This window comes from Tachypleus tridentatus, chromosome 12 (genome assembly GCF_004210375.1).
Source record: "Tachypleus tridentatus isolate NWPU-2018 chromosome 12, ASM421037v1, whole genome shotgun sequence".
In the NCBI taxonomy this organism is placed as follows: Eukaryota; Metazoa; Arthropoda; class Merostomata; order Xiphosura; family Limulidae; genus Tachypleus; species Tachypleus tridentatus.
Window position 1 is genome coordinate 106386190 of NC_134836.1, and position 23152 is coordinate 106409341.

At 31.0% G+C, this 23152-nt stretch overlaps 1 pseudogene across 1 annotated transcript in view; it reads left to right on the forward strand.

Annotated features, from left to right (window-relative positions):
* Positions 1–913: 913 nt before the first annotated feature.
* The window catches only part of LOC143234263 (uncharacterized), a 29819-nt pseudogene continuing 7580 nt past the window's right edge, over positions 914–23152 (forward strand). Inside the window, exons 1-6 of the transcript XR_013018569.1 lie at positions 914–1063; positions 2563–2725; positions 3226–3332; positions 6289–6382; positions 16232–16288; positions 22361–22464. The product of XR_013018569.1 is annotated as an uncharacterized LOC143234263 (transcript). The remainder of the gene's footprint in view (positions 1064–2562; positions 2726–3225; positions 3333–6288; positions 6383–16231; positions 16289–22360; positions 22465–23152) is intronic.

The window sequence follows — 23152 nt, forward strand, 5'->3', positions numbered from 1 at the left end:
CATACTAACAATGAACTACAAATGTTTATGTGTCATTGTATGTGTGTTGTATTAAAGTTTGGAATTGTTATGTATAACATATATAAACTGTTAGAATTTGTTAGCCATATATTTGTTAATGAATATTGTCTACTGTTACATTTGTGTTATTTGTTAATTGTATGTGTAGAATGTTATCTGTTCTATGTAATTGTCATTTACAAACAATAAACCGTGGTTCTTGTCTTGTGTCGTATCTGGGACGGACGGGATGCATTGGCTGCATAGGCCTTAGCTATCTCGTGCCACTGGTCACGACCGGTTTATCTTGTATGCCAGACTTGAAAGTTTCACTTTCTTTTAAACCGCAACAACGGAAAAACAAACACACTTCCTATCTTTCACGGCCTTTTCTCTCGCTTAACAACAATAAGTAACATATGCATAAAATTCCATGGAAGCCATAGCTATTAGTATAACAATCTGCAAAGTTATCAACAAACCAAGAAAGGTGCAAGGAAAAATAACTAATTTCTGATCACCATTGGGGTATTAAACCTAAATAAGTATCAATATTGGATGACTTTTGAATCGTCAGTGTCTATACTTGTCATTTTACACTAGACAATTGCTCGCAATTCCAGTTTATTTTATTATTAATTTTCTTTATGAATAAAGTTGACATATCACATTTCAAATTTAGGTAAGTCGTTAGTGTTACAAGTAATTATTTTAAAAATCCTCAATCCACTAGTATGAAAATTGTGACTTCAGATATGAAATCTTATCTTCCGTCACAAAATAGTTTTTCTCGACTAGTACTGTCCTTTATCACTGCATATTTGCAGTGTACGGCGCTAGCTTTTCAATTCCTGCTTCTGAATATCGACAGACAAATGATCATGTAGCAGCTCTCCACCAATAGGAACACGGTACCACTCCTATCTTAACTAGCGCCTTCTTCACATCTGCAGTCGTTAACCGTATATTGATTGGCAGTTGGACTTTTTCCAATGTAATATTTGATTGCGAATTTGTCGACATTTTCTGTTATACTGTTGATTAAGCATTTGTGTTAGTAAAGGTAAGTATCCCTTCGTATATATACATTTTTCGTATAGGAGGATTCTAACATATTATTTTTATATCTTTCTTGTTCCTCGGTTTATATTATTTCTTTCTAGGAAATACAAAACTTAAGGTAAACTACTCATAATATAACTCACTCGCTTAAAGCATAATATTTATGCTATTAATGTACAGCATATACTTCAATATTATTTGTTAACGGAACCTAAACTAAAAAATCGGAGCCATTTACTAGTATTACATCCACCTCTCCTATTCTGTTTTTCCCAAATTGCCAATAGTTCTTTTTAATGATTTGATACTATATCAGTAATAACTAACAAAGTTTTACATGTCAACTAAGGTATTATGCATTTTTAACAGGGAGCTGTCTTTTTTTATTTTACCATTTACGGAAGTTATAGCGTAATTTGTTTTTCGTAGCTGAATTTTTAAAAGCAATTGGAGAGCCAGAAGAATTATGATAGTGATGGGACTTTTGAATATATATAATATGTATTCATTATTTATTGTCATTAAAATAAATTTGAAACAACTAAACTTATCGGATAAGATAATGAAAAATTATAATAAAAATTCTTCGTGATCTATGCTAACAAGTATCTCGTCATGTATGGCAATTCGATACACGTTCTCCGAGTTTGAGTGATTATGCAACTAGAAAACTAGTTTTGAATTCACGATTAATCAATCTCTTCCTGAAGCCAAACTAAATAAAATAGCAGTATTACCCGTAACAGTTGTCAAGATCCAAACTGGCAGATTGTCGCTTTCTTACGCTTCATCTAAATCAATAACCAAGCAAATGTTTCAGCAGTTAAAAGCACAATACACAGATCTTACATCAAAACTGGAACATCTGTTTTGTTTAATATGAGAAATAACATTAGTAGATTTTAAGGTTTAGGTAGTTTAATAATATAAGAAAAAAGTTATATTAATGCAATTAATAATATACTAAGAATTTTTGAAAGTTTATAATTTAAAAGTTACAGAAAGTCGTTACATTAATTGCTTCTATAAATAAAAATTGAAGAATTGCCATGACAGTATTGATAACTGTTCACTGTCTCACTTAATATCATACCAACTGTATAAATCACTTATTACTGCAAAGATTAGTTTTTGCAACAATTTTAGAATGTTATGGTAAATGATAAAAACTTTAATAAATATATTTTCTGTATTTAGGGTATTTTTATGAAAACTGGCAAACTTCTTCAGAATGTACTTTACAGTTATTAGTATTGTAATGGTTTGCTGCTGTGTTTTTTAGAGAATGCAGTATTATGTAATGAAAATTTTAATATGTAGGTTAATCTCAACAATTGCCTAATTTTAAGTTTTATTATTTAAAAATATTTCTTCAAATCAAGTCAAATTCTTAGTAGTTAAAATCACTTGGTGTTTGAGAAACAATTTGTACATGATCTCTTGTACTTGGGCATTTTCATCCACATTTGAAATAAACATTTGTTTCTGTGATTGTTTTAGATGCCATTCCATCATCTGGACTGGTATTTTAGAAGAAAGTGATGTCTTTTGGAAGTGGTTAGAAGATTTTGGGTGATTTTCCACCATCTTTGTAGTATTTGGAAACGTTAGAGACATGACATCTATACTGGAGTAGTTGTCTCATAGTTTCAGTCAGAAAGGGGTACACTGTAGTGTTAAATTTTCACATTTCTTTCAATTTGTTACTAAATGTTCCCATTACCATAACTTTATATTTTGAGAATCATCTTGCTGTGTTTGCTTCTTCCCATGTACTTGGCTGCTTCTGTTAATTCTGCAGAGTTATCAGTTTGTATGGTGTGTATTTCAACTCTAGAAGTAAATGTACTCTTCTTAATTACTGTTATTCTCTGTTGAGAATTTTCTGATATCAGGTATAGGAAAAATGCTCTTCTCTCTGACACTGGCTACTTAATTACTAACCATTTGAAACTTACAACTACCAATGTGCATGGTAGTTCAGGTATGTTTTAAGAACATGCTCTTGATTGAAAGTTGGTATGTTTCTATTCATCCTTATGTCACATAACAAATTCATGGAAAAGCCTCATTTGGCTAAATACTTTGTATAGGTTTTGATTATTGTTAAGTTGTGCATAAGTTGAGTTTTGTTATCTACATTGTTTACATTTCTAGCTACAGAAAAAACTGATTACATGGTAGAAAGATCTCTACACAAAGTTTTGAAGTTTGGTGTGATAAAAGAGGAGAAAGAAGATGACTTTGATGGAGGTACAGAGAAAACGGAGGTAATTTGTAGATCAAAACTATTACTGTTGTGTTATTAATGAGAATATGTAGATGTAATTATCATTCTGGTCATTTTGTTGAGACTAGTTGGTGGTAACTTGTTTGTAGTCACAAGCTGAAGGAATTGTGAACAAACTAAATACAACTCCTTAAATGTTTTTACCCACCATCGTACTGCAAGTTGAACAACAAATGTGGCCTAGCTAACAACTGAATGAGTATGTGTTGTAAGATTATCAGTAATAAAGTGTTGCTAATTTTGGTTTCTTTCATATAAATTGCATGCTCAGTCTTTTTTTAGCTGCACCTGTTTTCACACCTAAAGTGTTTGATCAGAATAGATTACATTTATAGGTCATTGTTGGATTACTGCACATTTTAAAGGCAGTGACAATTGTGTGATAGTTTACACCTTTTCACTATAAACCATTACATTAAAAAAGAAAAAAATATATAATGACAGACAGAGAGAGAAAAATTAATAGTTTTTTGTTTTTTTTGCTAATTTTATGTTATGTGTGCTGATCAGTTAATCATGTGTAATCCATTAATGGATCTATTAAGCAATATTGCTATTTGAGTGCCTGTTTACTGTTTTTAAAATAAAATCTTCATTGATTATTTTTGGACCACTGAAAGTTGAGGTGCAGAATGGTTAGCATAAAAAATTTATTTAATTTATACTTCCTATTCAAAAATAAGGTTTATTTTTCAAATCACCATTTATTTAAAAAAAAAAATTCTATGGCCAAGAACAATGTATGAAGTAAACATAATTTCAGAATGTTACTTCTCTACACCACTTAGTTATCTATTGGACAACTGTCATGAATTTTAATGGACTTATCAGTAGTCTTAAACAAACTCCCATCTTTACATGTTTCTACATCTGTTGCACAGGCTTATGATATAATCATCATGCTGCTATATTCTTGAGCATTAGCATGTGATAAAAGACTTATTGTTTCCTTAAAACTACCCATGGTTACAGTTGCTTATTTCCAATGCTTTTTGACTTTCTAGTTAGTTTGTTCAACTGACTTTATTTATTTAGAATAAAATTCCTTTGTTCTTGTTGCATTTTTGTTACATCCATCTGTTTACAACTTCATTTGCTGTAGCCACCACATTCTTAGTTTCTGCTGTTTATCACAAAATACATGAAGTCTCGGACATACCTCATCAGACATTTCATTTCTTTCTGCTGTTTTCTCCCTTTTGCTTCTGATCATTGTCATTAGATACATATGCATTTGCAGCTTTTTGTTTCATATATTATAGGGCCAGATTAATTTTTTTCTTGAGTGCTCATTTTTTCCCCCAAAGATATTAACAATGCAATCAGTTGTGTTTTTTCTCCCATATCTTTCCTCATTATGTAATTCTATTATTTCTCTTTTATGTCTGTTGCTGTGTTGCTGAGATTTGATTAACTCTGAAGGAATTCTTTTAACATAGCCTCCCATCAAATCAGGCATGTCAGAATCTCTTTTTTTCCTTTTCAGTAAGGACCAGTAATTTCATAGACTGGTGTATGAATTGCATCAAACACATTTCCACTTACACCACTCTGGTTTACATGTCTCCAGCTTTAACTTCTATCTGGTCTTCTCAGGTATATTAACCTTGCCCTGTTGACTTTAATTCCATACTAATGTTGTACATTCAGTATGTTATTGATGCATTTCAAGATACTGCTGTTCGTGTACTAGAAAACAAAAAGCATGAAAACATCAAAAATAGGAGAAAAATAATGAAAAACCCAAACCAGTTAGTCAATTAACATTTAAACTAAACAATCAATTCTCTATACTTGATGTCATCAGATCTTGGTGAAGTGTTAACCTTACCTCACAGGAATATTTACTCAAAATCCACATGGAGCAGGTAAGTACAGAAAGTGTTGAATCAGTTTCCTTTTTTTTGTGCTTACTGTATAGGTTAGTATTTTTCTGCAAGCCTGCTTTGATACCATATATATAACTGACTTAACCATTTAAATATCTTACATTAAAAACAAATGGCAACCAGAACCAAGTGTAATAATATATCTTGTTATATTCTTGAATGTTAATTTAAATATTAAAATATTCTTTATCATTAAAACTTGTGTGCTTGAGAATGATTACCCTAGTAATCAAATGTCATACCTGTTTCAAAAAAAACAAATCTTATTTACTGTAAAAGCTGTAACATGTAATACAATATTTTTGGTAATGTTTACATACAAACAAAGTTTGAAGCATTAGCTTTAATTATAATAGCTGGAGTACCCATACCCTAGACTGAAGCTATTTAGATTTATAATTAATGAAAAGTTATCTTAAGAAATGAAAAGTTGTTTCCTTTATATACAATTAAAAATAAATGCCCATAAAAACAGCAAAACACAAAATATAAAATTGTAAATTTTCATGCATCTCCTCATGGACCCAACAAACCAAAATTTCTTGCCAAATTTGGTGATCTATCAACAGATGCAAAGTAGTGGTAAAAATTGAAAATTTGTGTGTATTTACCCATCAGCCTAATGAACTTCTATACCAATCTTGGTGAAGATCCATCCACACCCTGCAAAGTATTTACATGGACATATAACAGACAGTATTATTATATATATATACAGGTGGTGCAACTGCATTATATCAGTGTGTGATGTAGTCATGATGTCATATCTACACCCTGAGAATCAAGAAGTTCTCTGATACAGGAAATAGATGCAAAATAGGAAAATCATGGACCCCTATTGCAAGTCTGCATGCACACAGGATAAAAAATTTCATGAAGTTGGGGGTTTAACATTGTGTAATAAATGTTTTTTCCAATATTATATAAGCAAGAGTTTTATTATAGTATAATTATCATGTTTTCAACTAGTAAACATGGAGACTATGTGTAATGATAACACTAGCCATTAGTTTTATTAATTTTTTTGAATATGCTGTTTAATTTCAGAACATGTTTATCCGAGAGAAAGCTGTGCAGCTTGGTAGCCTGTTAGAAGGTGATGTTATTTCAAAGTTCAGTGACAGCAATGATGTTCATATGGGTAATTCAAATTATAATAATATGAATGTAAAAAGAAAAACTGAATTTCAAGAAGAACTTGAACCTATGTTAGAAAATACATCTGGTAAGTACAAACATTTAAGACTATCGGCACAGGCTTAAAGGTAGTAGTGTTAAATTCTTGGTTATTTTTCAAAGTTATTGAACCATATTTGACTGGATTGGTTTGAAGTATATATATCTGTGTATTCTTCTGGTTGAGATTTTTGTATGATATCTTTTGAAGTGATAAAATCACAAGAAAATAGTTAAAAACAATTTTAAGGTTATGTTTGTTTAAAAACTGAGATCATTTTTTATTTGTGTAGAATGGAACAGAAAACTTTCTAACTGACTAGTGTTTAAAGTCCCCATTTTAATTAAAGTGTGAAAGTAAACAAATCATTAGAAGATTTGATGATAATTAACCACTTAGAATATAAAATATCTCTAAAATGAAATTGAGAAAGATACTGGTTAAACAGATCATTGGTTGTTTTTACACTGTACTGTCACACTTCTACAGTGTATATACTAAATATCTGGTGACAGTGGAATGTTACCACCAGTTTGTTTTTAATTTTATTCTAGTTCATGGACAAAAGTCAATAAATATTGGTATACATATTGATCATATTAGAAAAATAAATATATTTAAAGTTCATCAAAAGTAGTATCAACAATGATGTGGCATAATTTAATCTGTTTTAGATACGAAGACCAGTCCTGATTATCATGGCATAAAACCAGAAGATCATTGTACAGAAGTTATAAATTCCTTACAACCTAACAGTGAAATATGTGGAGAAACAACTTTAAATGAAAATAACCTAAAAGAATTGAGAACATTTGATAACCTAACACAAGAAAAGACAGTACAATCTGGAGAAAAACCATATCAGTGTGCAGTTTATGATAAACACTTTGAGAGAAATAGTTCCTTAAAACATGAAAGAAAACACACTGGGGAGAAGCCTTACAGTTGTGGAGTTTGTAGAAAACAGTTTGTGTCACGCAGCAATTTAAAATTTCATCGAATAATACACACAGGGGAGAAACCATTTACTTGTATAGTTTGTAAAAAAAGATTTATTAGAAAGAATAACTTGAAGTCACACCTGAGAATACACACTGGGGAAAAACCATACAGTTGTGCAGTTTGTGGAAAACGGTTTGTATCAAAGGGTAAATTAGAACAGCATCAAAGAACGCACACTGGTGAAAAACCTTACAGTTGTGAAGTTTGTAGAAAACAGTTTGTATCAATGAGTAACTTAAAATCGCATCAAAGCATACACACTGGGGAGAAACCTTATAGTTGTACAGATTGTGAAAAAACATTTAGAACAAGTGTTAACTTAAAAATACATCAAAGAACACATACTGGTGAGAAACCTTACAGTTGTTCTGTGTGTGGAAAACACTTTGGTGCAAGAAATAACTTAAAATCACATCAAAGAATTCATGTTTGGCAGAAACCACACAGTTGTGCAGTTTGTGATAAACCATTTGGAACAAAGAGTGTCTTAAAAATACATGAAAGAATACATACTGGTGAGAAACCTTACAGTTGTTCAGTGTGTGGAAAACATTTTGTGGTAAGTAGTAACTTAAAACAGCATCAAAGAATACACACTGGAGAGAAACCTTACAGTTGTACAGTGTGTGGAAAACATTTTGTACAAAGTAGTAAATTAAAACAGCATCAAATAATACACACTGGAGAGAAACCTTACAGTTGTTCAGTGTGTGAAAAACATTTTAGTAGAAAGAATTACTTAAAATTACATCAAAGGATACACACCGGGGAGAAACCTTACAATTGTACAGTGTGTGGGAAAAATTTTGTATCAAAGGGTGAATTAGAACGGCATTTAAGAACACACACTGGGGAGAAAATTTATATTTGTGTTGTTTGTGGAAATGACTTTGGAACAAACTTTGAATTAAAAGTACATCAAAGGACACACACTGGAGAGAGACCTTACAGTTGTACAGTGTGTGGAAAAGACTTTATAAGAAGTAGTACTTTACATGAACATCAAAGAATACACACTGGAGAAAAACCTTACAGTTGTACAGTGTGTGAAAAACATTTCAGAACAAAAGATGCTTTAAAGAAACACCAAAGAATACACACTGGTGAGAAACCTTACAGTTGTACATTATGTGGAAAACACTATGTAAGAAGTAGTGCCTTGAAAGAACATCAAAGAAAACACTCTGGGGAAAAACCTCACAGTTGTACATTGTTTTTGTAAAAAGTAGTAAATTAAGACAATATTAAATGATATACACTGATGAGAAACCTCACAGTTGTAGTGTGTGTGAAAAATGTTTCATTAAACAGTAGCTTAATGCATCAAAAAACACACTCTGGAGAAACCATACAGTTGTGGAGTTTGTCTCAAACAATTTGGGGCAAGCATTATACTGAAACTTATACAGTGAGGAGAAACTTTACATTTGTTCTTTGTATGAAAAACAGTTACAAAAAGAATGACTTAAAATTGCATCAAAAAATATATAGGGGGGAGAAATCTTGCAGTTGTGTTTTTTGTGGAAAACACTTTGGATCAAAGGGTGAAATACAACAATGTCTAAGAAGACAAGGTAGGGTGAAGCACTGCAGTTGTACAGAGTGTAGGAAACACTTTGTAAGAAGTTGTACCTTAAAAGAATATTGAAAAATGCATACAAAGAAGAAACCTTATTCAAACTCGTGGGAAACGATTTGTAAGGAACTATAAATTAAAAATACTTGAGAAAATATATATTGGGGAGAAAAGTTACATTTGTGTACCTTCTATTAAAACACTAGTGTGGACCCTTTCAGTTATATAGGTTGTGGATGAATTTTGATGAAACATTTAGTTTAAAAGACATCAATTCTCAAGTGGATTTGTATAAAAGGTAACAAATAACCTCAAGTGTTGGATAAAGTGGAGGAGTAAAGAATGTTTGAGTTTCTGAAACAAAAAAAGACCTAAAATTTCTCATACAAGGAAGAAATAATCATTTGATAATGGTCTAAGTATTTAAGTGAACAAATGCAGGAAGGTGGGTTTAATTGGTAGGAGAAACTGCTACACTGTTGTTGAGGTGAGAATGAAACATCAATTGCAGATTATTACCCTTTTATTTCTGAAGAGGTCTTTATCTTTGTTTTGACAGAAAAACTGCAAAAAGAGAACCATGAAGGGGCTTTTTGGTTTTAATAACCAGAATATTGTTTATTTGCAATCTAATGAACTTGTTTGTATTCTGAGATTGAGTTTTAATCATTAGATAAAGCTGATTTCAAATGTACTTTGAGAAAGTAAAAGAGAATCTCAAAAATATTATTTTAGCAATTTGATATCGTAGTCAAAAAATTTTACAGATTAAAAATTATTTTTGTTATCTTCTTTCTGTATTATTCTTATCAGGAGCTAAACTTAAGATTTTAAGTAGGTAAAACAGAACGTTATTAATTAATATATTCTACTTTCCTCATCCAGTTCAGGTATCATTTATAAATATTCTCAATTCTCAACAACCGATTATTTCATAGAAAAAACTTTGTTTGAACCCTTATGTAAAAAGGAAGGAACCAGTTAAACTTAGAAACAGCTCAATTTCTACTGCGCAATGTTATAAATGGAAGTACTAATTTAAATCCAAGCAAAATATTTTTTTTAGCTTTGATATTATTAAATATCCAGTGCCTAAAGTAATAAGCATGAGTTAAAAATCCTTTTACTATATCATTTTTAATATCTCAATTAACTTTGTAACAAGTGTGATTAAGATTGCTTGATTTGTTTTCTTTTGCAGAGATTTAGATAGCAAAAAAATACTTATATAATCATTGATTTATTGATAATTATGATACACCAAACTTTTCACAGCCAATACGTTTATGGATATTCCTCATGTAGACCAAGTAGTCAATCATGTAAACTGTTAACTAAGAAACTATAAAGTTGAAACTTCAACCTTATGAGGTTTAAGGTTATTCCTAATTTCGAAATGAAGGAACAGCATTGAAACAACTGAATTCAGAAATAAGTGCATGGATTTTTTTGTATTATTACTTTTAAACTATCTGTGAGTTTTAGTTGTACAAAAGGCTTTTTTTTGCAAGAAAAGCTTCATAATTAAAGGAAATAAAAAATGTAAAATATTCCTTTGAATTGCAAAAAACATTCTGATAACTTTGTAACAATTTCTCCCTGAAAAAAACAAAACAAAACTTCTTATAGAAACACAGTAATGGTAAAATTATGTATATATATATATATATTTACTAGTACAGTAACAGTATGTTGATTTAAGGTTATTCAGGTTGTTATTTTGAGTCTGGTCATTTTGCATACAGTTAGAAATAATGATCAAGGTTTTTTATGCATTTTACCGTTTAAGAACTTTTGCATTAGTGTAGCTGTGTTATTGGAAATTAAAAATATTTGCAATTATAAAATCTGTGAGGATTTTAGTGATATGATCATCAGTACATACACTGCTGGCCAAACTCTTAAGAATAATGAACATAAAGAAAAAATATGTATTTTGCTTTGTCAGACCCAACCACTTATTTGAGTAGAGCTTCAAAAAATGAAAATAAGAAAAGGGAAAATTAAAAGTAAAAAAACCTTTTTAGCATTTAATATGGAAAATGTGAATACTATGAAATTAGCCTAAATACTAGCTGGTCAAAAGTTTAAGGCCATACCAAAAAGAACTCCTAAACAGGGTAGGAAATGCCCAACAAGAGGTCTCAGTAGTGAGTTGCACGGCCGTCATTGTGAATTACTTAAAACTTTCACTTTAGCATGGTCAATATAAGCGTTTGCAGAAGGCTTGCTGGAATGTTATTCCCAGTGGTGAAGATGACTTCACGAAGATCATGCACTGTTTGGAATTGACGTCCATTTTTATAGACTTCCCTTGCCATTCACCCCCAAACATTTTCATTGTGGTTCAGTTTGGACGAACATGCTGGATGGTCCAAAAGAATCATATTATTTGTCATGAAAAAGCCCTTTGTCTTGCGGGTATTGTGAATTGCAGCATTGTCCTGCTGAAGGATACAGTTATTTCCACATAGCGAGATCCTTCAATCAATAAGGATGCTCTCTCCAACATGCCAATGTAGCCAGCTGCTGTTTCACACCCCTGTATAACCTGAAGCTCCATTGTTCCATGGAAGGAGAAAGCACTCCAGGTCATGATGGAACCTCCTCCACAGTGTCGTGTAGAAAATGTCTCCAGTGGGATATCCTTATCGTGCCAGTAACGTTGCAAGCCATCTGGACCATCCAGGTTAATTTTTTCTCATCAGAGAACAAAATTTTCTTTCGCTTTTCTCCATCCCATGTTTGGTGCTTCTCAGCAAAGTTTAACCGAGCTGTTTCGTGGTGTGGAAAGAGGCGTGGCCTTTGAAGACGTTTACGGTTTTTAAGGCCTTTCTCTCGTAGATGCCATCTTATTGTTCTTGAACTGCATTCTGCATCGGTAAGGGCCTTAATCTGTTTTGACAATCGGCTGGTGTATTGCCGGACAAACAGCAGGAATCATCCTGCTCAACGCCGGCGAAATTTTCTTGGGCCGACCACTTGAAATTTTCGTTCCGTATCCCTCAGAGTATTTTAAGAAATTTGCAACAGCAGTTTTTCTACGCCTGATCTCACCAGCGATGGCACGTTGAGAAAGACTTTGCTTTTGCAGTTTGACAATTCTGCCACGTTCAAACTCTGTCAACTTTTTAGCCTTTGCTTTGTTTTTACCCAATGTAACACAGGCGATGTCAGTGGGGGAGATATTGACAACGATAATGCTTGAACACAAATGACTAAATTTCGTTTCGTGTTTAACGATTAATGCTTCGTTTCTGTATGGTCTTGAACTTTTGACCAGCTAGTATTTAGGCTAATTTCACAGTGTTCACAATTTCCCTATTTAATGCTAAAAAAGTTTTTTATTTTTATTTTCCCTTTTCTTATTTTCATCTTTCGAAGCTTTACTCAAATTTGTGGTTGAGTCTAACAACGCAAAATACAGATTTTTTCTTTATGTTCATTGGTCTTAAGATTTTGGCCAGCAGTGTAATTAAGTGATGATAATTTCAAGATTAATTTGCAGAGATGTGTTAAATTTAATGAAGATTCCTGATTTTTATCCTCTACAAAAATGAGCTGTTTAAGAACTATTTGCGATAATGTTCTACTGCATGTCTAGATAAAATTCCCTTGGGAAGGTTTCGTAAAACACTTCTTGCTATTTATTTTACTAGTCTGGATTATTCAATTAATTTTGTTGAATTTATATTTTAGAACTAGTGAAAGTACCCCGCTTTTCTCGGGTAATTAGGTTGATTTATTCTAGTTAGCAGTATCAACGCGCATGTTCAAACCCATTTTGGGAAACAGTATAATCTATACACTTTTGCTGCTCCTTTGTGGAATGTGACCTGTTTATAAAGATAATCTTCCTTCTGGCTTGTCCTCTGATTTGAAATCTAAATAATAATAACAAACCCCTTAATTAATAAAACATATAAATTAGAATCATTTTTTTTTTTTAGTTTATAAATTTCATTTTATATTTTCAGCACATAGACTCTTAACAATATGACATTATACTTTTATTGCTGAGCAAAAAAGGGTTAAAACCCCTATAACATTGCATAATAGTTAAACACTATAATGTCTGATAATAATTTAAACAAATCTATATCATCCCACAATAGATTTTAATAACACTAAAGATTCCACAATAGTTAAACACTATAACTTCTTATAATAATTTAAACAAATCTATATCATCCCATAATAGATTTTAAAAACACTAAAGATTCCACAATAGTTAAAGAAAACACTGACGTCTCATAACAATTAAACTACCCTATAAGATCCCATAATAGTAAAAGAAAAACTACCATCCATGGTGGACACATTTATATGTAATTTTTCGCATTAAAAGATACGCACGCACGTAGATATGTAATAATATCTTGGTATGCACCTTGAGAGTCCACTTAGTATGGTTGCAAAATTTCAGGTTCTAGTCTTGTTGCTCTCGTAGCTATAGTGGTCACATTTTCTTTTCTTTCTGTGTGGGATTTTCGCTAACTTATCTTATTAAAAAAATGCGCACGCATACATAAGTAATAACACTCCAATGCATACTGCGAATATGTCTGCCTGTTTTTATGTCATTTCTTTTTGTAATATAAGGAAACATTTCTTTTCTATGTAGTTTTTCCGATAGCTTGCCTCACAAAAACATGCTCTCGCTCATGTACGTGGATAATTAAAAAATACCCTGCTGCACACACTCGTGGTCCAGAAATTTAGGTCTCGAGGTTATTTCCTCTTGACTTTGATAAAACAAGAACCTTATCTGATGTCGTATTAGTATTATAATAACACTATGTAACAAAAGTTTTACTTTTTTTTTTGTTCCTGGACAGAAAGTTTTATTTCCCAATTGCTTATGCCTAAAGTAAATGGAAAAGATCTATTTTTCTCTTTAAACTTTGCTTTTGTGACCTAGCAGCGTATAATGAAAACATGATGGGAGACTATTTGGGTGCTGATATATGAAAGTGATTTACATTACAGTCGCATATCTCGAAAAACTACTCATTTCTAAACATTTTTGTATAACTTTAGTATAAATGCATGTAAATATTAATTCATATGTTGTTTTAATCAGACTTTATGTAAATAAAAATGTGCAAATTTGCCCGTTTTTACATAGAATATAGGTTAATTTTAGATTTCATTATCCAGGTCACAAAAGCAAAGTTTGAAGGAAATAATGGCCACTTTCTGTACTTTTACAACATAAGCAATTAAGAAATAACACATACTATCCAGGAACAAAATGTTTGTTACACAGTGTAACCAAATCGATCGGTAAACAAACTAGAAAGGATATTACTGACATAAACAAACACAAAATATACGATTCCATTTATCTAGGCCTGGCATGGCCAAGCGCGTAAGGCGTTCGACTCGTAATCCGAGAGTCGCGGGTTCGACCCCGCGTCGCGCTAAACATGCTCGCCCTCCCAGCCGTGGGGGTGTATAATGTTACGGTCAATCCCACTATTCGTTGGTAAAAGAGTAGCCTAAGAGTTGGCGGTGGGTGGTGATGACTAGCTGCCTTCCCTCTAGTCTTACACCGCAAAATTAGGGACGGCTAGCACAGTTAGCCCTCGAGTAGCTTTGTGCGAAATTCCAAAAAAAACCAAAAAAAACAACCATTCATCTAGGAATCAGCAAACATAATACCTTTCTTGGTTGTCTATAGTTTTCAGTACTATGTCAGAAAAGTATATATCTTAAAACTACTATTAAAACTTGAAAGTCAAAAACTGATGATAAACAAACCATCTCCTATTTTATGATCATGAAAGAGAAATGACTTCATGATTTTAGTGAGGGAGATTAAAAAATAATGTATAATAAAATTGTTTGAAATTTGTGGTATATAAATGAAAGAACAAACGCTTTAAAAATGTAAAAATATATGTAAATATAATTTCTGAGTAAATAATTATACTAATTATCTACTGTATTGAATTAATGTAATGTTGATCCGTTGTAAGCAATGGAAAAGTTGTAGTGAGATGTCTAATATCTAATTTACGAAATTTGGAATGACTGTATAACCAATTCATTTATGGATTTTAACTATGATGTGTTTTATAGTTTCTAAATGAAGAAACGCCCTATAATCCTTATTAGATGGTGTCTTTTTGGGTAATGCTCCTTATTTTTCTTATACGGTGATTTATTCTATTTAATTATAACACTTGGATATTATTATATTGAGCGATAAATATTCTGATAAATGAACATCATATTTTTCAAATAAAAATTTGTCCAGAGGACGATAAAACATGAAATTTTACACATATCAACTATGCTGAAGAAAAAAGTTTCGCACATCTAATATTTACAATAAACTACAATATTAATGAGACAGCTACTCAACTGTATTTCATATGTTAAAAAAGATTTATCACATATACTACAAAATTATAGAACATACAACACAAAATGAGCTTTTATCACAGTTTTGTAGGTCTTGATATAATCCTTTGAAAGGTATTAATGTTTTACATGTTTTGAAAACGAGACAAATTACATTAAAAAGTTTAACAGCATTAGACCAGTCACCTTCCTAGAAGTATTACGAAATAAATACAGATTACTAGCAATTCATAAAATGTGTGGAGTGTCATCAAAACTATATTCCTAATAAACCCTGATACAACTTACACCTTTGTAATAACGTTTTTAACATCTCGTTCATTCTTGTTTACGTCATCATCCACTAGAATGTCTTTACATTGAGCCGCGGTTACTTATATTACAAGTAATATAACATATACATAAGGTATAATTCTACATTATAATTATAATTTATAGTATAAACTCATAGAATTTGTATGAACTTCATCTGGTACACGTATTTACGCCAATATCATTTAACTCTAATATTTAACATGTCTAGTAGATTTGCTATGATCCTGTTTAGCTGTAAAGATCATAAAGAATTTATTGACACCAACACTAGTTTTAGTTTTATTTCCTGACCTTATTGATTTTTTATTCATTCTTTTTTTTTCATCGAATGAAATGTTAAAACAAAGACTATGTATTAACGTGTAACAGATTGGTGGTTAAGATGTAAATAAAGTTTGTTTGAAGCATGGGATTTTTATTTTTGGTACTTTATCCTTCATTGCGTAATTTATTACAAGGTCTCAAACCCTCGTCAGGTTCGCTCCTCTACGTAAAAAAAAAATTTCTCAACCCAAACGAGTCGTTTTTACATATATATTTTTCTTTACAAGTGGGATTTCTCGACATCGCGGAAGTTCGTAGATGGTTCACAAGAAAATCAATGGAAGGTAACGTAGATCACCATTTTGCAACGTGTTTCAACATGTTATTAGGCTATCAACTGCACAGTTTTTGCTTTAGTAACAATCATGTATTAATATTTCATCTAATTTGTATATTGAACTTTTAACAATAATAAAAATTTATCTTGCATAGACCTAAAAAAGGAGAAGTAATATACAATGACTCACCAGAGATCATGTTGCAAGGGGCTTAGGTTTCTAGAATTTTTTAGATGAAGTAGGTAATCGAATCGCTTACAGATTTGAACTTGTGTTTACTTTTAACACATTGTAGTTTTCGTTTCTATATTCAATTATGTAACATAAAAAGTAATTTGATACAAGTAAAGCTATTATTTAGCGACATAGTTTATGTTTGATTCGCTTTACATTCAATAATTATTTTTTTTGTCATAAAGGTTTCCAATACTTTACATGTAAAAACCGTTATTTTTAAGGTATCCCCTTAATTTACAAATACTATATAGGCTTGAAACAACTATTTGTGTGTCAAATCACAAATATAAAGTTGGAAGTGAAGTAGGAAGTGACATGGAAGTTCTCTAGAAAAAATATGTAAAAGGAAAAAATACATTACAATAATATTGTGTATAAAATAGAAAGCTTAGACTGTAAACATTTCTGACTATACTGAAAAAAAATCTGGAAACACTAAGAATTGAAGAATTAAAACCTAACATTAAAGCATCAAGAGTGCCACTATATTTGTATTAATTTGATTTATTCTCAAACCACATGAGGTAATATCATAAGTCAAATTATTTAATTAGGCATATTTTGAATGTTATTATACTTGAAGACTTTGGACAAGTATGTTAATTTTTATCCCATAAATGGATGTTTTAAAACTACCCAGTTGGAATTTATATGCACATAATTTAGATAATTGTCTTTCTTGTGTCATAAGTATGCACATTACTTCCAAGGAGATGAGATGTAGACAGGATAAATTGTGTAATTCTTAAAAATTACTTTTAAACTACTCTAACCAAGTTATCAACACTAATTTCAAAGAAGACTGTTCAGTAAAGAATTTGGCATATTGATTCAATGACATGTATTTATTCCAATAAATGTAATACTATTAAATATAAAATTTGGAAAAATTAAAATAACAGTACTACAGCATATGTATGTTGTAAATATTATTACAAACAATATACAACTTTATTTTGATCTGTGGGTGGGATACACACCTACGAACAAATATTTATTTATTAAAGTCATGAAACAGACATGGAATGTAGTCTTTGCTCACATGGAAAAAAATTTCAAACAGTTTATTATTTAGTTAGAACTAGTGAAATTTTTCATTTTTGCCAATTGTAATAATGTAAATATACTTTAATTATTAACACTTAATATTAGAGAGAACAACTAATGATCTGAGTCTATGGTTGCTGAGCTTCATTGTGCTTTTATTCATCTGATTCTTGTTAGTTCTGACCATTTAGTTACATCTTATGTTCTATATTATAACTGGTAATAGAGATTAATTTTGTTACCATTTTTATAAAAATATGTGAGAAAAGCTATGCTTATTATTTATGAAAATTAGCAACATAGTTTGAATTTTGAGATTCATAAATATTGAAAACTTTGGAACTGTTTTAAAGGATGCAACATTTAATTCATAATTTATTTCTCTATAGTATAACACCAAATTTTGACAAGAATACAAATGTAAAGATTCTGTATAATCATGAAAGTAGTAAATATAAAGGTTGAATCATGTTATGATGAGAAACCTGATGGCCTGTTGGATATCAAATTGGAGAAAAATGAAGATGAAATTTTAAAAATATCAAGTAGTAAGTATGTGTATGTGTGTATATAACTTAAATATTTCATGTTCTTCCAAACATAAATTGTGTGAATTTTACTTGTTCAAATTTAGCTCTGTGCCTAACTTTTTCATTTATCATTGGTATTTTGTTTTAATTGATGATTTTATTTCCTGTTCCATGGATGCATATTAATAAAATTAAGATTAATACTCATGGTTATTTTCATAAACCCAAATCTGATGACACTTTTCTAATCTTATTTCACTCCATCACTCATGAGTGTGAAGTAAAGATTTAAGGGATTAACCTACTATGTATTGTTTGTAAAGAGCTTACATGAGTTTTTATCAGTGTTAAAAGATTTATTTTTCTGTCTATTGATATTTGAAGGTAGAGAATTATTCCTGAATGACAATTTTTGTTACTCTTTTAATATCACATGATTTAAAATTCTGTATCTCCTTGATGCAATGCATCACATTAAACAAGTTTCCAAGTGATACGTTAGGTGTCTTAGAATCTTATCTTCCTTCAAGTGAGACCTTATTCACAATCTGACAATGGAAACCTATTGGTGCATGAAGTAATAATCAGTAACAGATAAGAAACTTGAATCTTATTTAAACACAAGTAGAATAGTTCAGGTAACTTATATAAACTAACAAGAAACTGTGTCTGGTTCATATAGTTTTATGTAAACTTCAAAAGATTTATTTAGACAATTATTATTACATTGCTTTCTTTTATGGCAATTGAAAGATTTTCATGTTGCCAACATGTTTAGCCTACTACAAGCATTTTGTTTACAAGAAATCAATTTTGTGTAAACTCTCATGACATGGAAAGTCAAATTGTATGTCACATCATTTCAGTTACATTCACATTGGAATTAAATAATTTTATTTGTGAATAAACTTAACATCAAAACATAATTATCAAATCAAATTTTAATATTATGTAAGATCTGAATTTTATAAGGAAATATTTTAAACATCCTCTATCTCCATTAGAGGTTTTCCTCTTCATTAATTTTATCATTATCATTACCACCCCAAGAAGTACAGAATATACTGTAAACTACTCATTGTTATAGGTAAATTACTGAGGAAAAGTACAGATTTTGGTCTCAATGGAGCAACAAACTTGAAAATTAGATGAATTTGCTACATCCTTTTTTCACAGATTGTCAATATTTCTCTCCAATGTTTTGCACTACATTATTTATAATAAATACCATACAGTATATAGAAATTTATTATCTATCAAATGGCATATAATGATGCTTTCTCTACAAATGTAGAGGAATTTTCAGTCTTATGCTGTAGTGAAAATCCAGAAAAATTATGATATTTATAGGACATTATTTGCCCAATGAATCATTTTTTTTTTTACTTAGGAGCATTATTTAGTTGAATAAAAATTTAGTGTTCTAGTGTCATTTGTATAGAAAGGAGGCTTAAGTTTCATTGAGAGTCATGAGCAAAAACTAGGTAACCCATGTCATTACTATATTTTGTGCTTCATGTCTATTCTTAAATTTATTAACATAAAAGTATTAAAATGTTAACTTAGATTAGGTAAGATAATACAAAATGATGACAATAGCAATAAAATATTCTTCATGGGATATTCTCACAAGCAACTCGTGTTACGTAATTTGATAAAGTAATGTGAGCTGGACATTTACTGTTGGATTTACACCTAATGTAGCAAGATTATTAGTTAGACACTGTTCAGATGGTAATAAAAAGTGTAAACAGAGGTATATCGTTACAAACCTCATACTATTTAGCACACACTACTTTTCTATCCAGTTACAATTTGCAGCCATAACAGAAAGGGAATTGAGTTTAATTTTATATTTTTTACGGTGGTTACAACATTGGTCAAGTTGACCTAATGAATGTAAAGTTTGTTGAAGAAAATAAAGGATGAATGAAGTATTAAGTTTTCCATAAGAAAAAGGTTTGATTTTACTTAGGAGGTTTAGGAGATTATGCACATGCATTTTCACAGTTTTGAGCTTAAAAACTTATTTTTAATATTGATATCAAAAACAGTTTGTATTCAAAGCAGTCATCACTCTGATAAAATATGTAAACATCTTGGAAACTCTGTTGGTAAATTTAGCTGAGTCAAAAATAGTGAAAGTGGAGATAATCTTAGTGGCTTTGCAATAACAAAGACAAGTTGGGCTAGTTTTGGAGCAGTTTGAATTGAAACTGAGAGATTCAGATCATAAAAATTGCTCTACACCATTAAAAAAAAAAAAGACAAGGCCTCAACAAATATTTTCATATCTAGGAGACAACCTGATAATTTAGGAGCCAAGTCTAATATAGTAGAGATAGAAAAGTTATCTAACATCTTTTGCTGTTCTTTGTACCAGAAACTAGGGTCTATATTTATTTATTATATGCCCCAATGAAATTGTTAGTTGCCATGGTGATATGACTTCTGGGATTTTCAAGGCCTGACCAAAGATGAATAAATTTGAAGTATAAAGAATAATTCAGTCTTACAAATCTGGGCACAACACAAATGACCCATTATGCAGCTCTATGCTTAACAATCAGATGTTTCAGTTGTGATTTTTTTCTTTTCAAAAAATAAGTTTTAGTAAAGAAGAGATGACATAGAGGTCTGCATTGTTGTTATTTGTCACAGTCTCTTCTGCAGCAGTCTAGTTTTGTCAAATTCACAGTTTATCAGTGTCTCTTCCTAAATCTTGAGTAGAATAGTAGTCTTGTCTACAATTGGTATGAGATTCTGAAATGGATGCTTCAAACTTTTTTGTTCTTCAATCACTTTTCTAAGAATATAGTGTCATTGAAACCAGGAGAATCAGTTTAGTTTAACATTAAAAATAGCAAGTTCTGTAGTTTTTAAACAATTTGGATGAGGTTAGTGTGGTAACATTTATAGTACACAGAATTATATATGCAAGTATAATATCAATATTAATGCAGTTAATAACTACAACTTAGAAATTGTTTGAAAATTTTAAAAGTTACAAAAAGAGTGAATACCTGAATTGATGCTATAGACAATCTGAGAATTACTCCTATAGTGGTAGCAACATTCAACTTGTCAACATGCTGTCTCACCTACTCTACCAAAATCACTTACACTGTAGTAAAGATAACTTCTTATGACAACAAGTACAACAAATACTTTATAACAACCTTGTCTGTCGCTGTGATTTGCATGGTCTTCTTACAACCAACAAACCCCTTCTGTATGTACTTTGTCAATTATCAATATTAGGGTGGTTTACTCTGTCACAGTTTTACAATTGAAAAATTATTCATTAGTGTGTAATGATACTATGTTTATTATGTAGCTTCATTCATATATGAGAGGCCTAGCATGGCCAGGTGGTTAAGGCACTCGGCTCGTAATCTCATGGTCGTGGGTTCAAATCTCCATCACACCAAACATGCTCACCCTTTCAGTTGTGGTGGCATTATAATGTGACAGTCAGTCCCACTGTTCATTGGTAAAAGAGTAGCCCAAGAGATGGCAGTGGATGGTGATGACTAGCTGTCTTCCCTCTAGTCTTACACTGCTAAATTAGGGATGGCTAGCATAAATAGTCCTTGAGTAGCTTTATGTGAAATTCAAAACAAACCATATATGAGGTAAACATGTATTTCTGAAATTCTTGTAGATGCTATACTATCTGTGCTGGTATTTCATGAGCAAGTGATACCCCTGGAGGGGAGGTCAAGGTTATTGGTTGGTTTTCCACCTTAGCATTACATTTCAAGACATTAAAGACATGACATCTTTTCTTCAATGATTGTCTTATAGTAGCAATCATGAAGGGGTACAACATAGTGCTTAATTTTGGCATTCTTTTACTTTTTTATTCTTTTCTTTTTATTTATTCTTGATGTGTTTCTGCTAGACTTATCAGTTTTGGTTGGTGTGCATTTCAACTCCAGAAGTACTCTTTACCTTTATTTCTTTTGTTTTCCACAGGAAACATTTTGATATTAGATACAGTAAAATACTTTGGTCATTGGAATGTTCAGCTACTGTTTTGGATTATACAACTAAAAATGTGCATGTCGGTACAGGTATATTTTCAGAACCTGCCGTATGCTGAAAGTTAATTTTCTTTATGCATTAGTATATTAAGGACAAAGCTATAGAAGAGACTTGCTCAACTAAATACACTGTATTGATTTTGATTATGGTATGTGGTGCATAAATTACATTGTGTCTTGTTGTGGAGAATCTACATTGTTTATATTTTTACTTACAGGAAAAGCTGATTATGTGGAAGAAAGATCTCTACAAACAGTTTTGAAATTTGATATGATAAAAGAGGAGAAAGAAGATAACTATGGATCAACAGTGAAAACAGAGGTAATTTGTAGATTGAAACTTTTGTGGTTGTGTTACTGGATAGAATATGTAGCTGCAATTGAGTCTTTCTAGACTTTTTGTTTTTTTAAGCTGATTAGTAATGACATGTTTATAGCTAAAATATGAAGAATTCCTTACAAGTTTGCTGCATTGTCACAAATAAACTCATTACACTTTGTCTTGCAACAGTAATATTTGCTAATTCTCTGTTGTTTCATTTATGATGTTCACACAGGATGTATTGTAAACATTCTACTAATTACTTATGGAAACTTTGTCAGCTGTGCAAAATAGAACTTAGTTTTGGGATTTCTCATTTGATTATAAAGATTCTCTTATTCTGTGTTTAATATTTACAGCAGTTTAGTATATTATTTTAAATCTGATCTGGACATCCACCATAGTGTTTCATTCCACCACTGGTGATTCTCTGATAACTATAGCTCTACCACAAGGCTCTATTGTAAGGCTATAATATTCCATCCTGCATTCCTTAATCTATATAGTGTATCAGAGTGATGATTTATCAATACTTTTCAGCAGTCTCAGTTGCAGATACATCTGTAGTTGCTACATGTGATAACTAATACATTGTGGAAAGGAATAGTATAAATACCAACTTCATTCTGCTCTACATGAAGTATGTGAAAGTAAAATGGATGTCAGGGAAATTGCTTGTATACAGTGA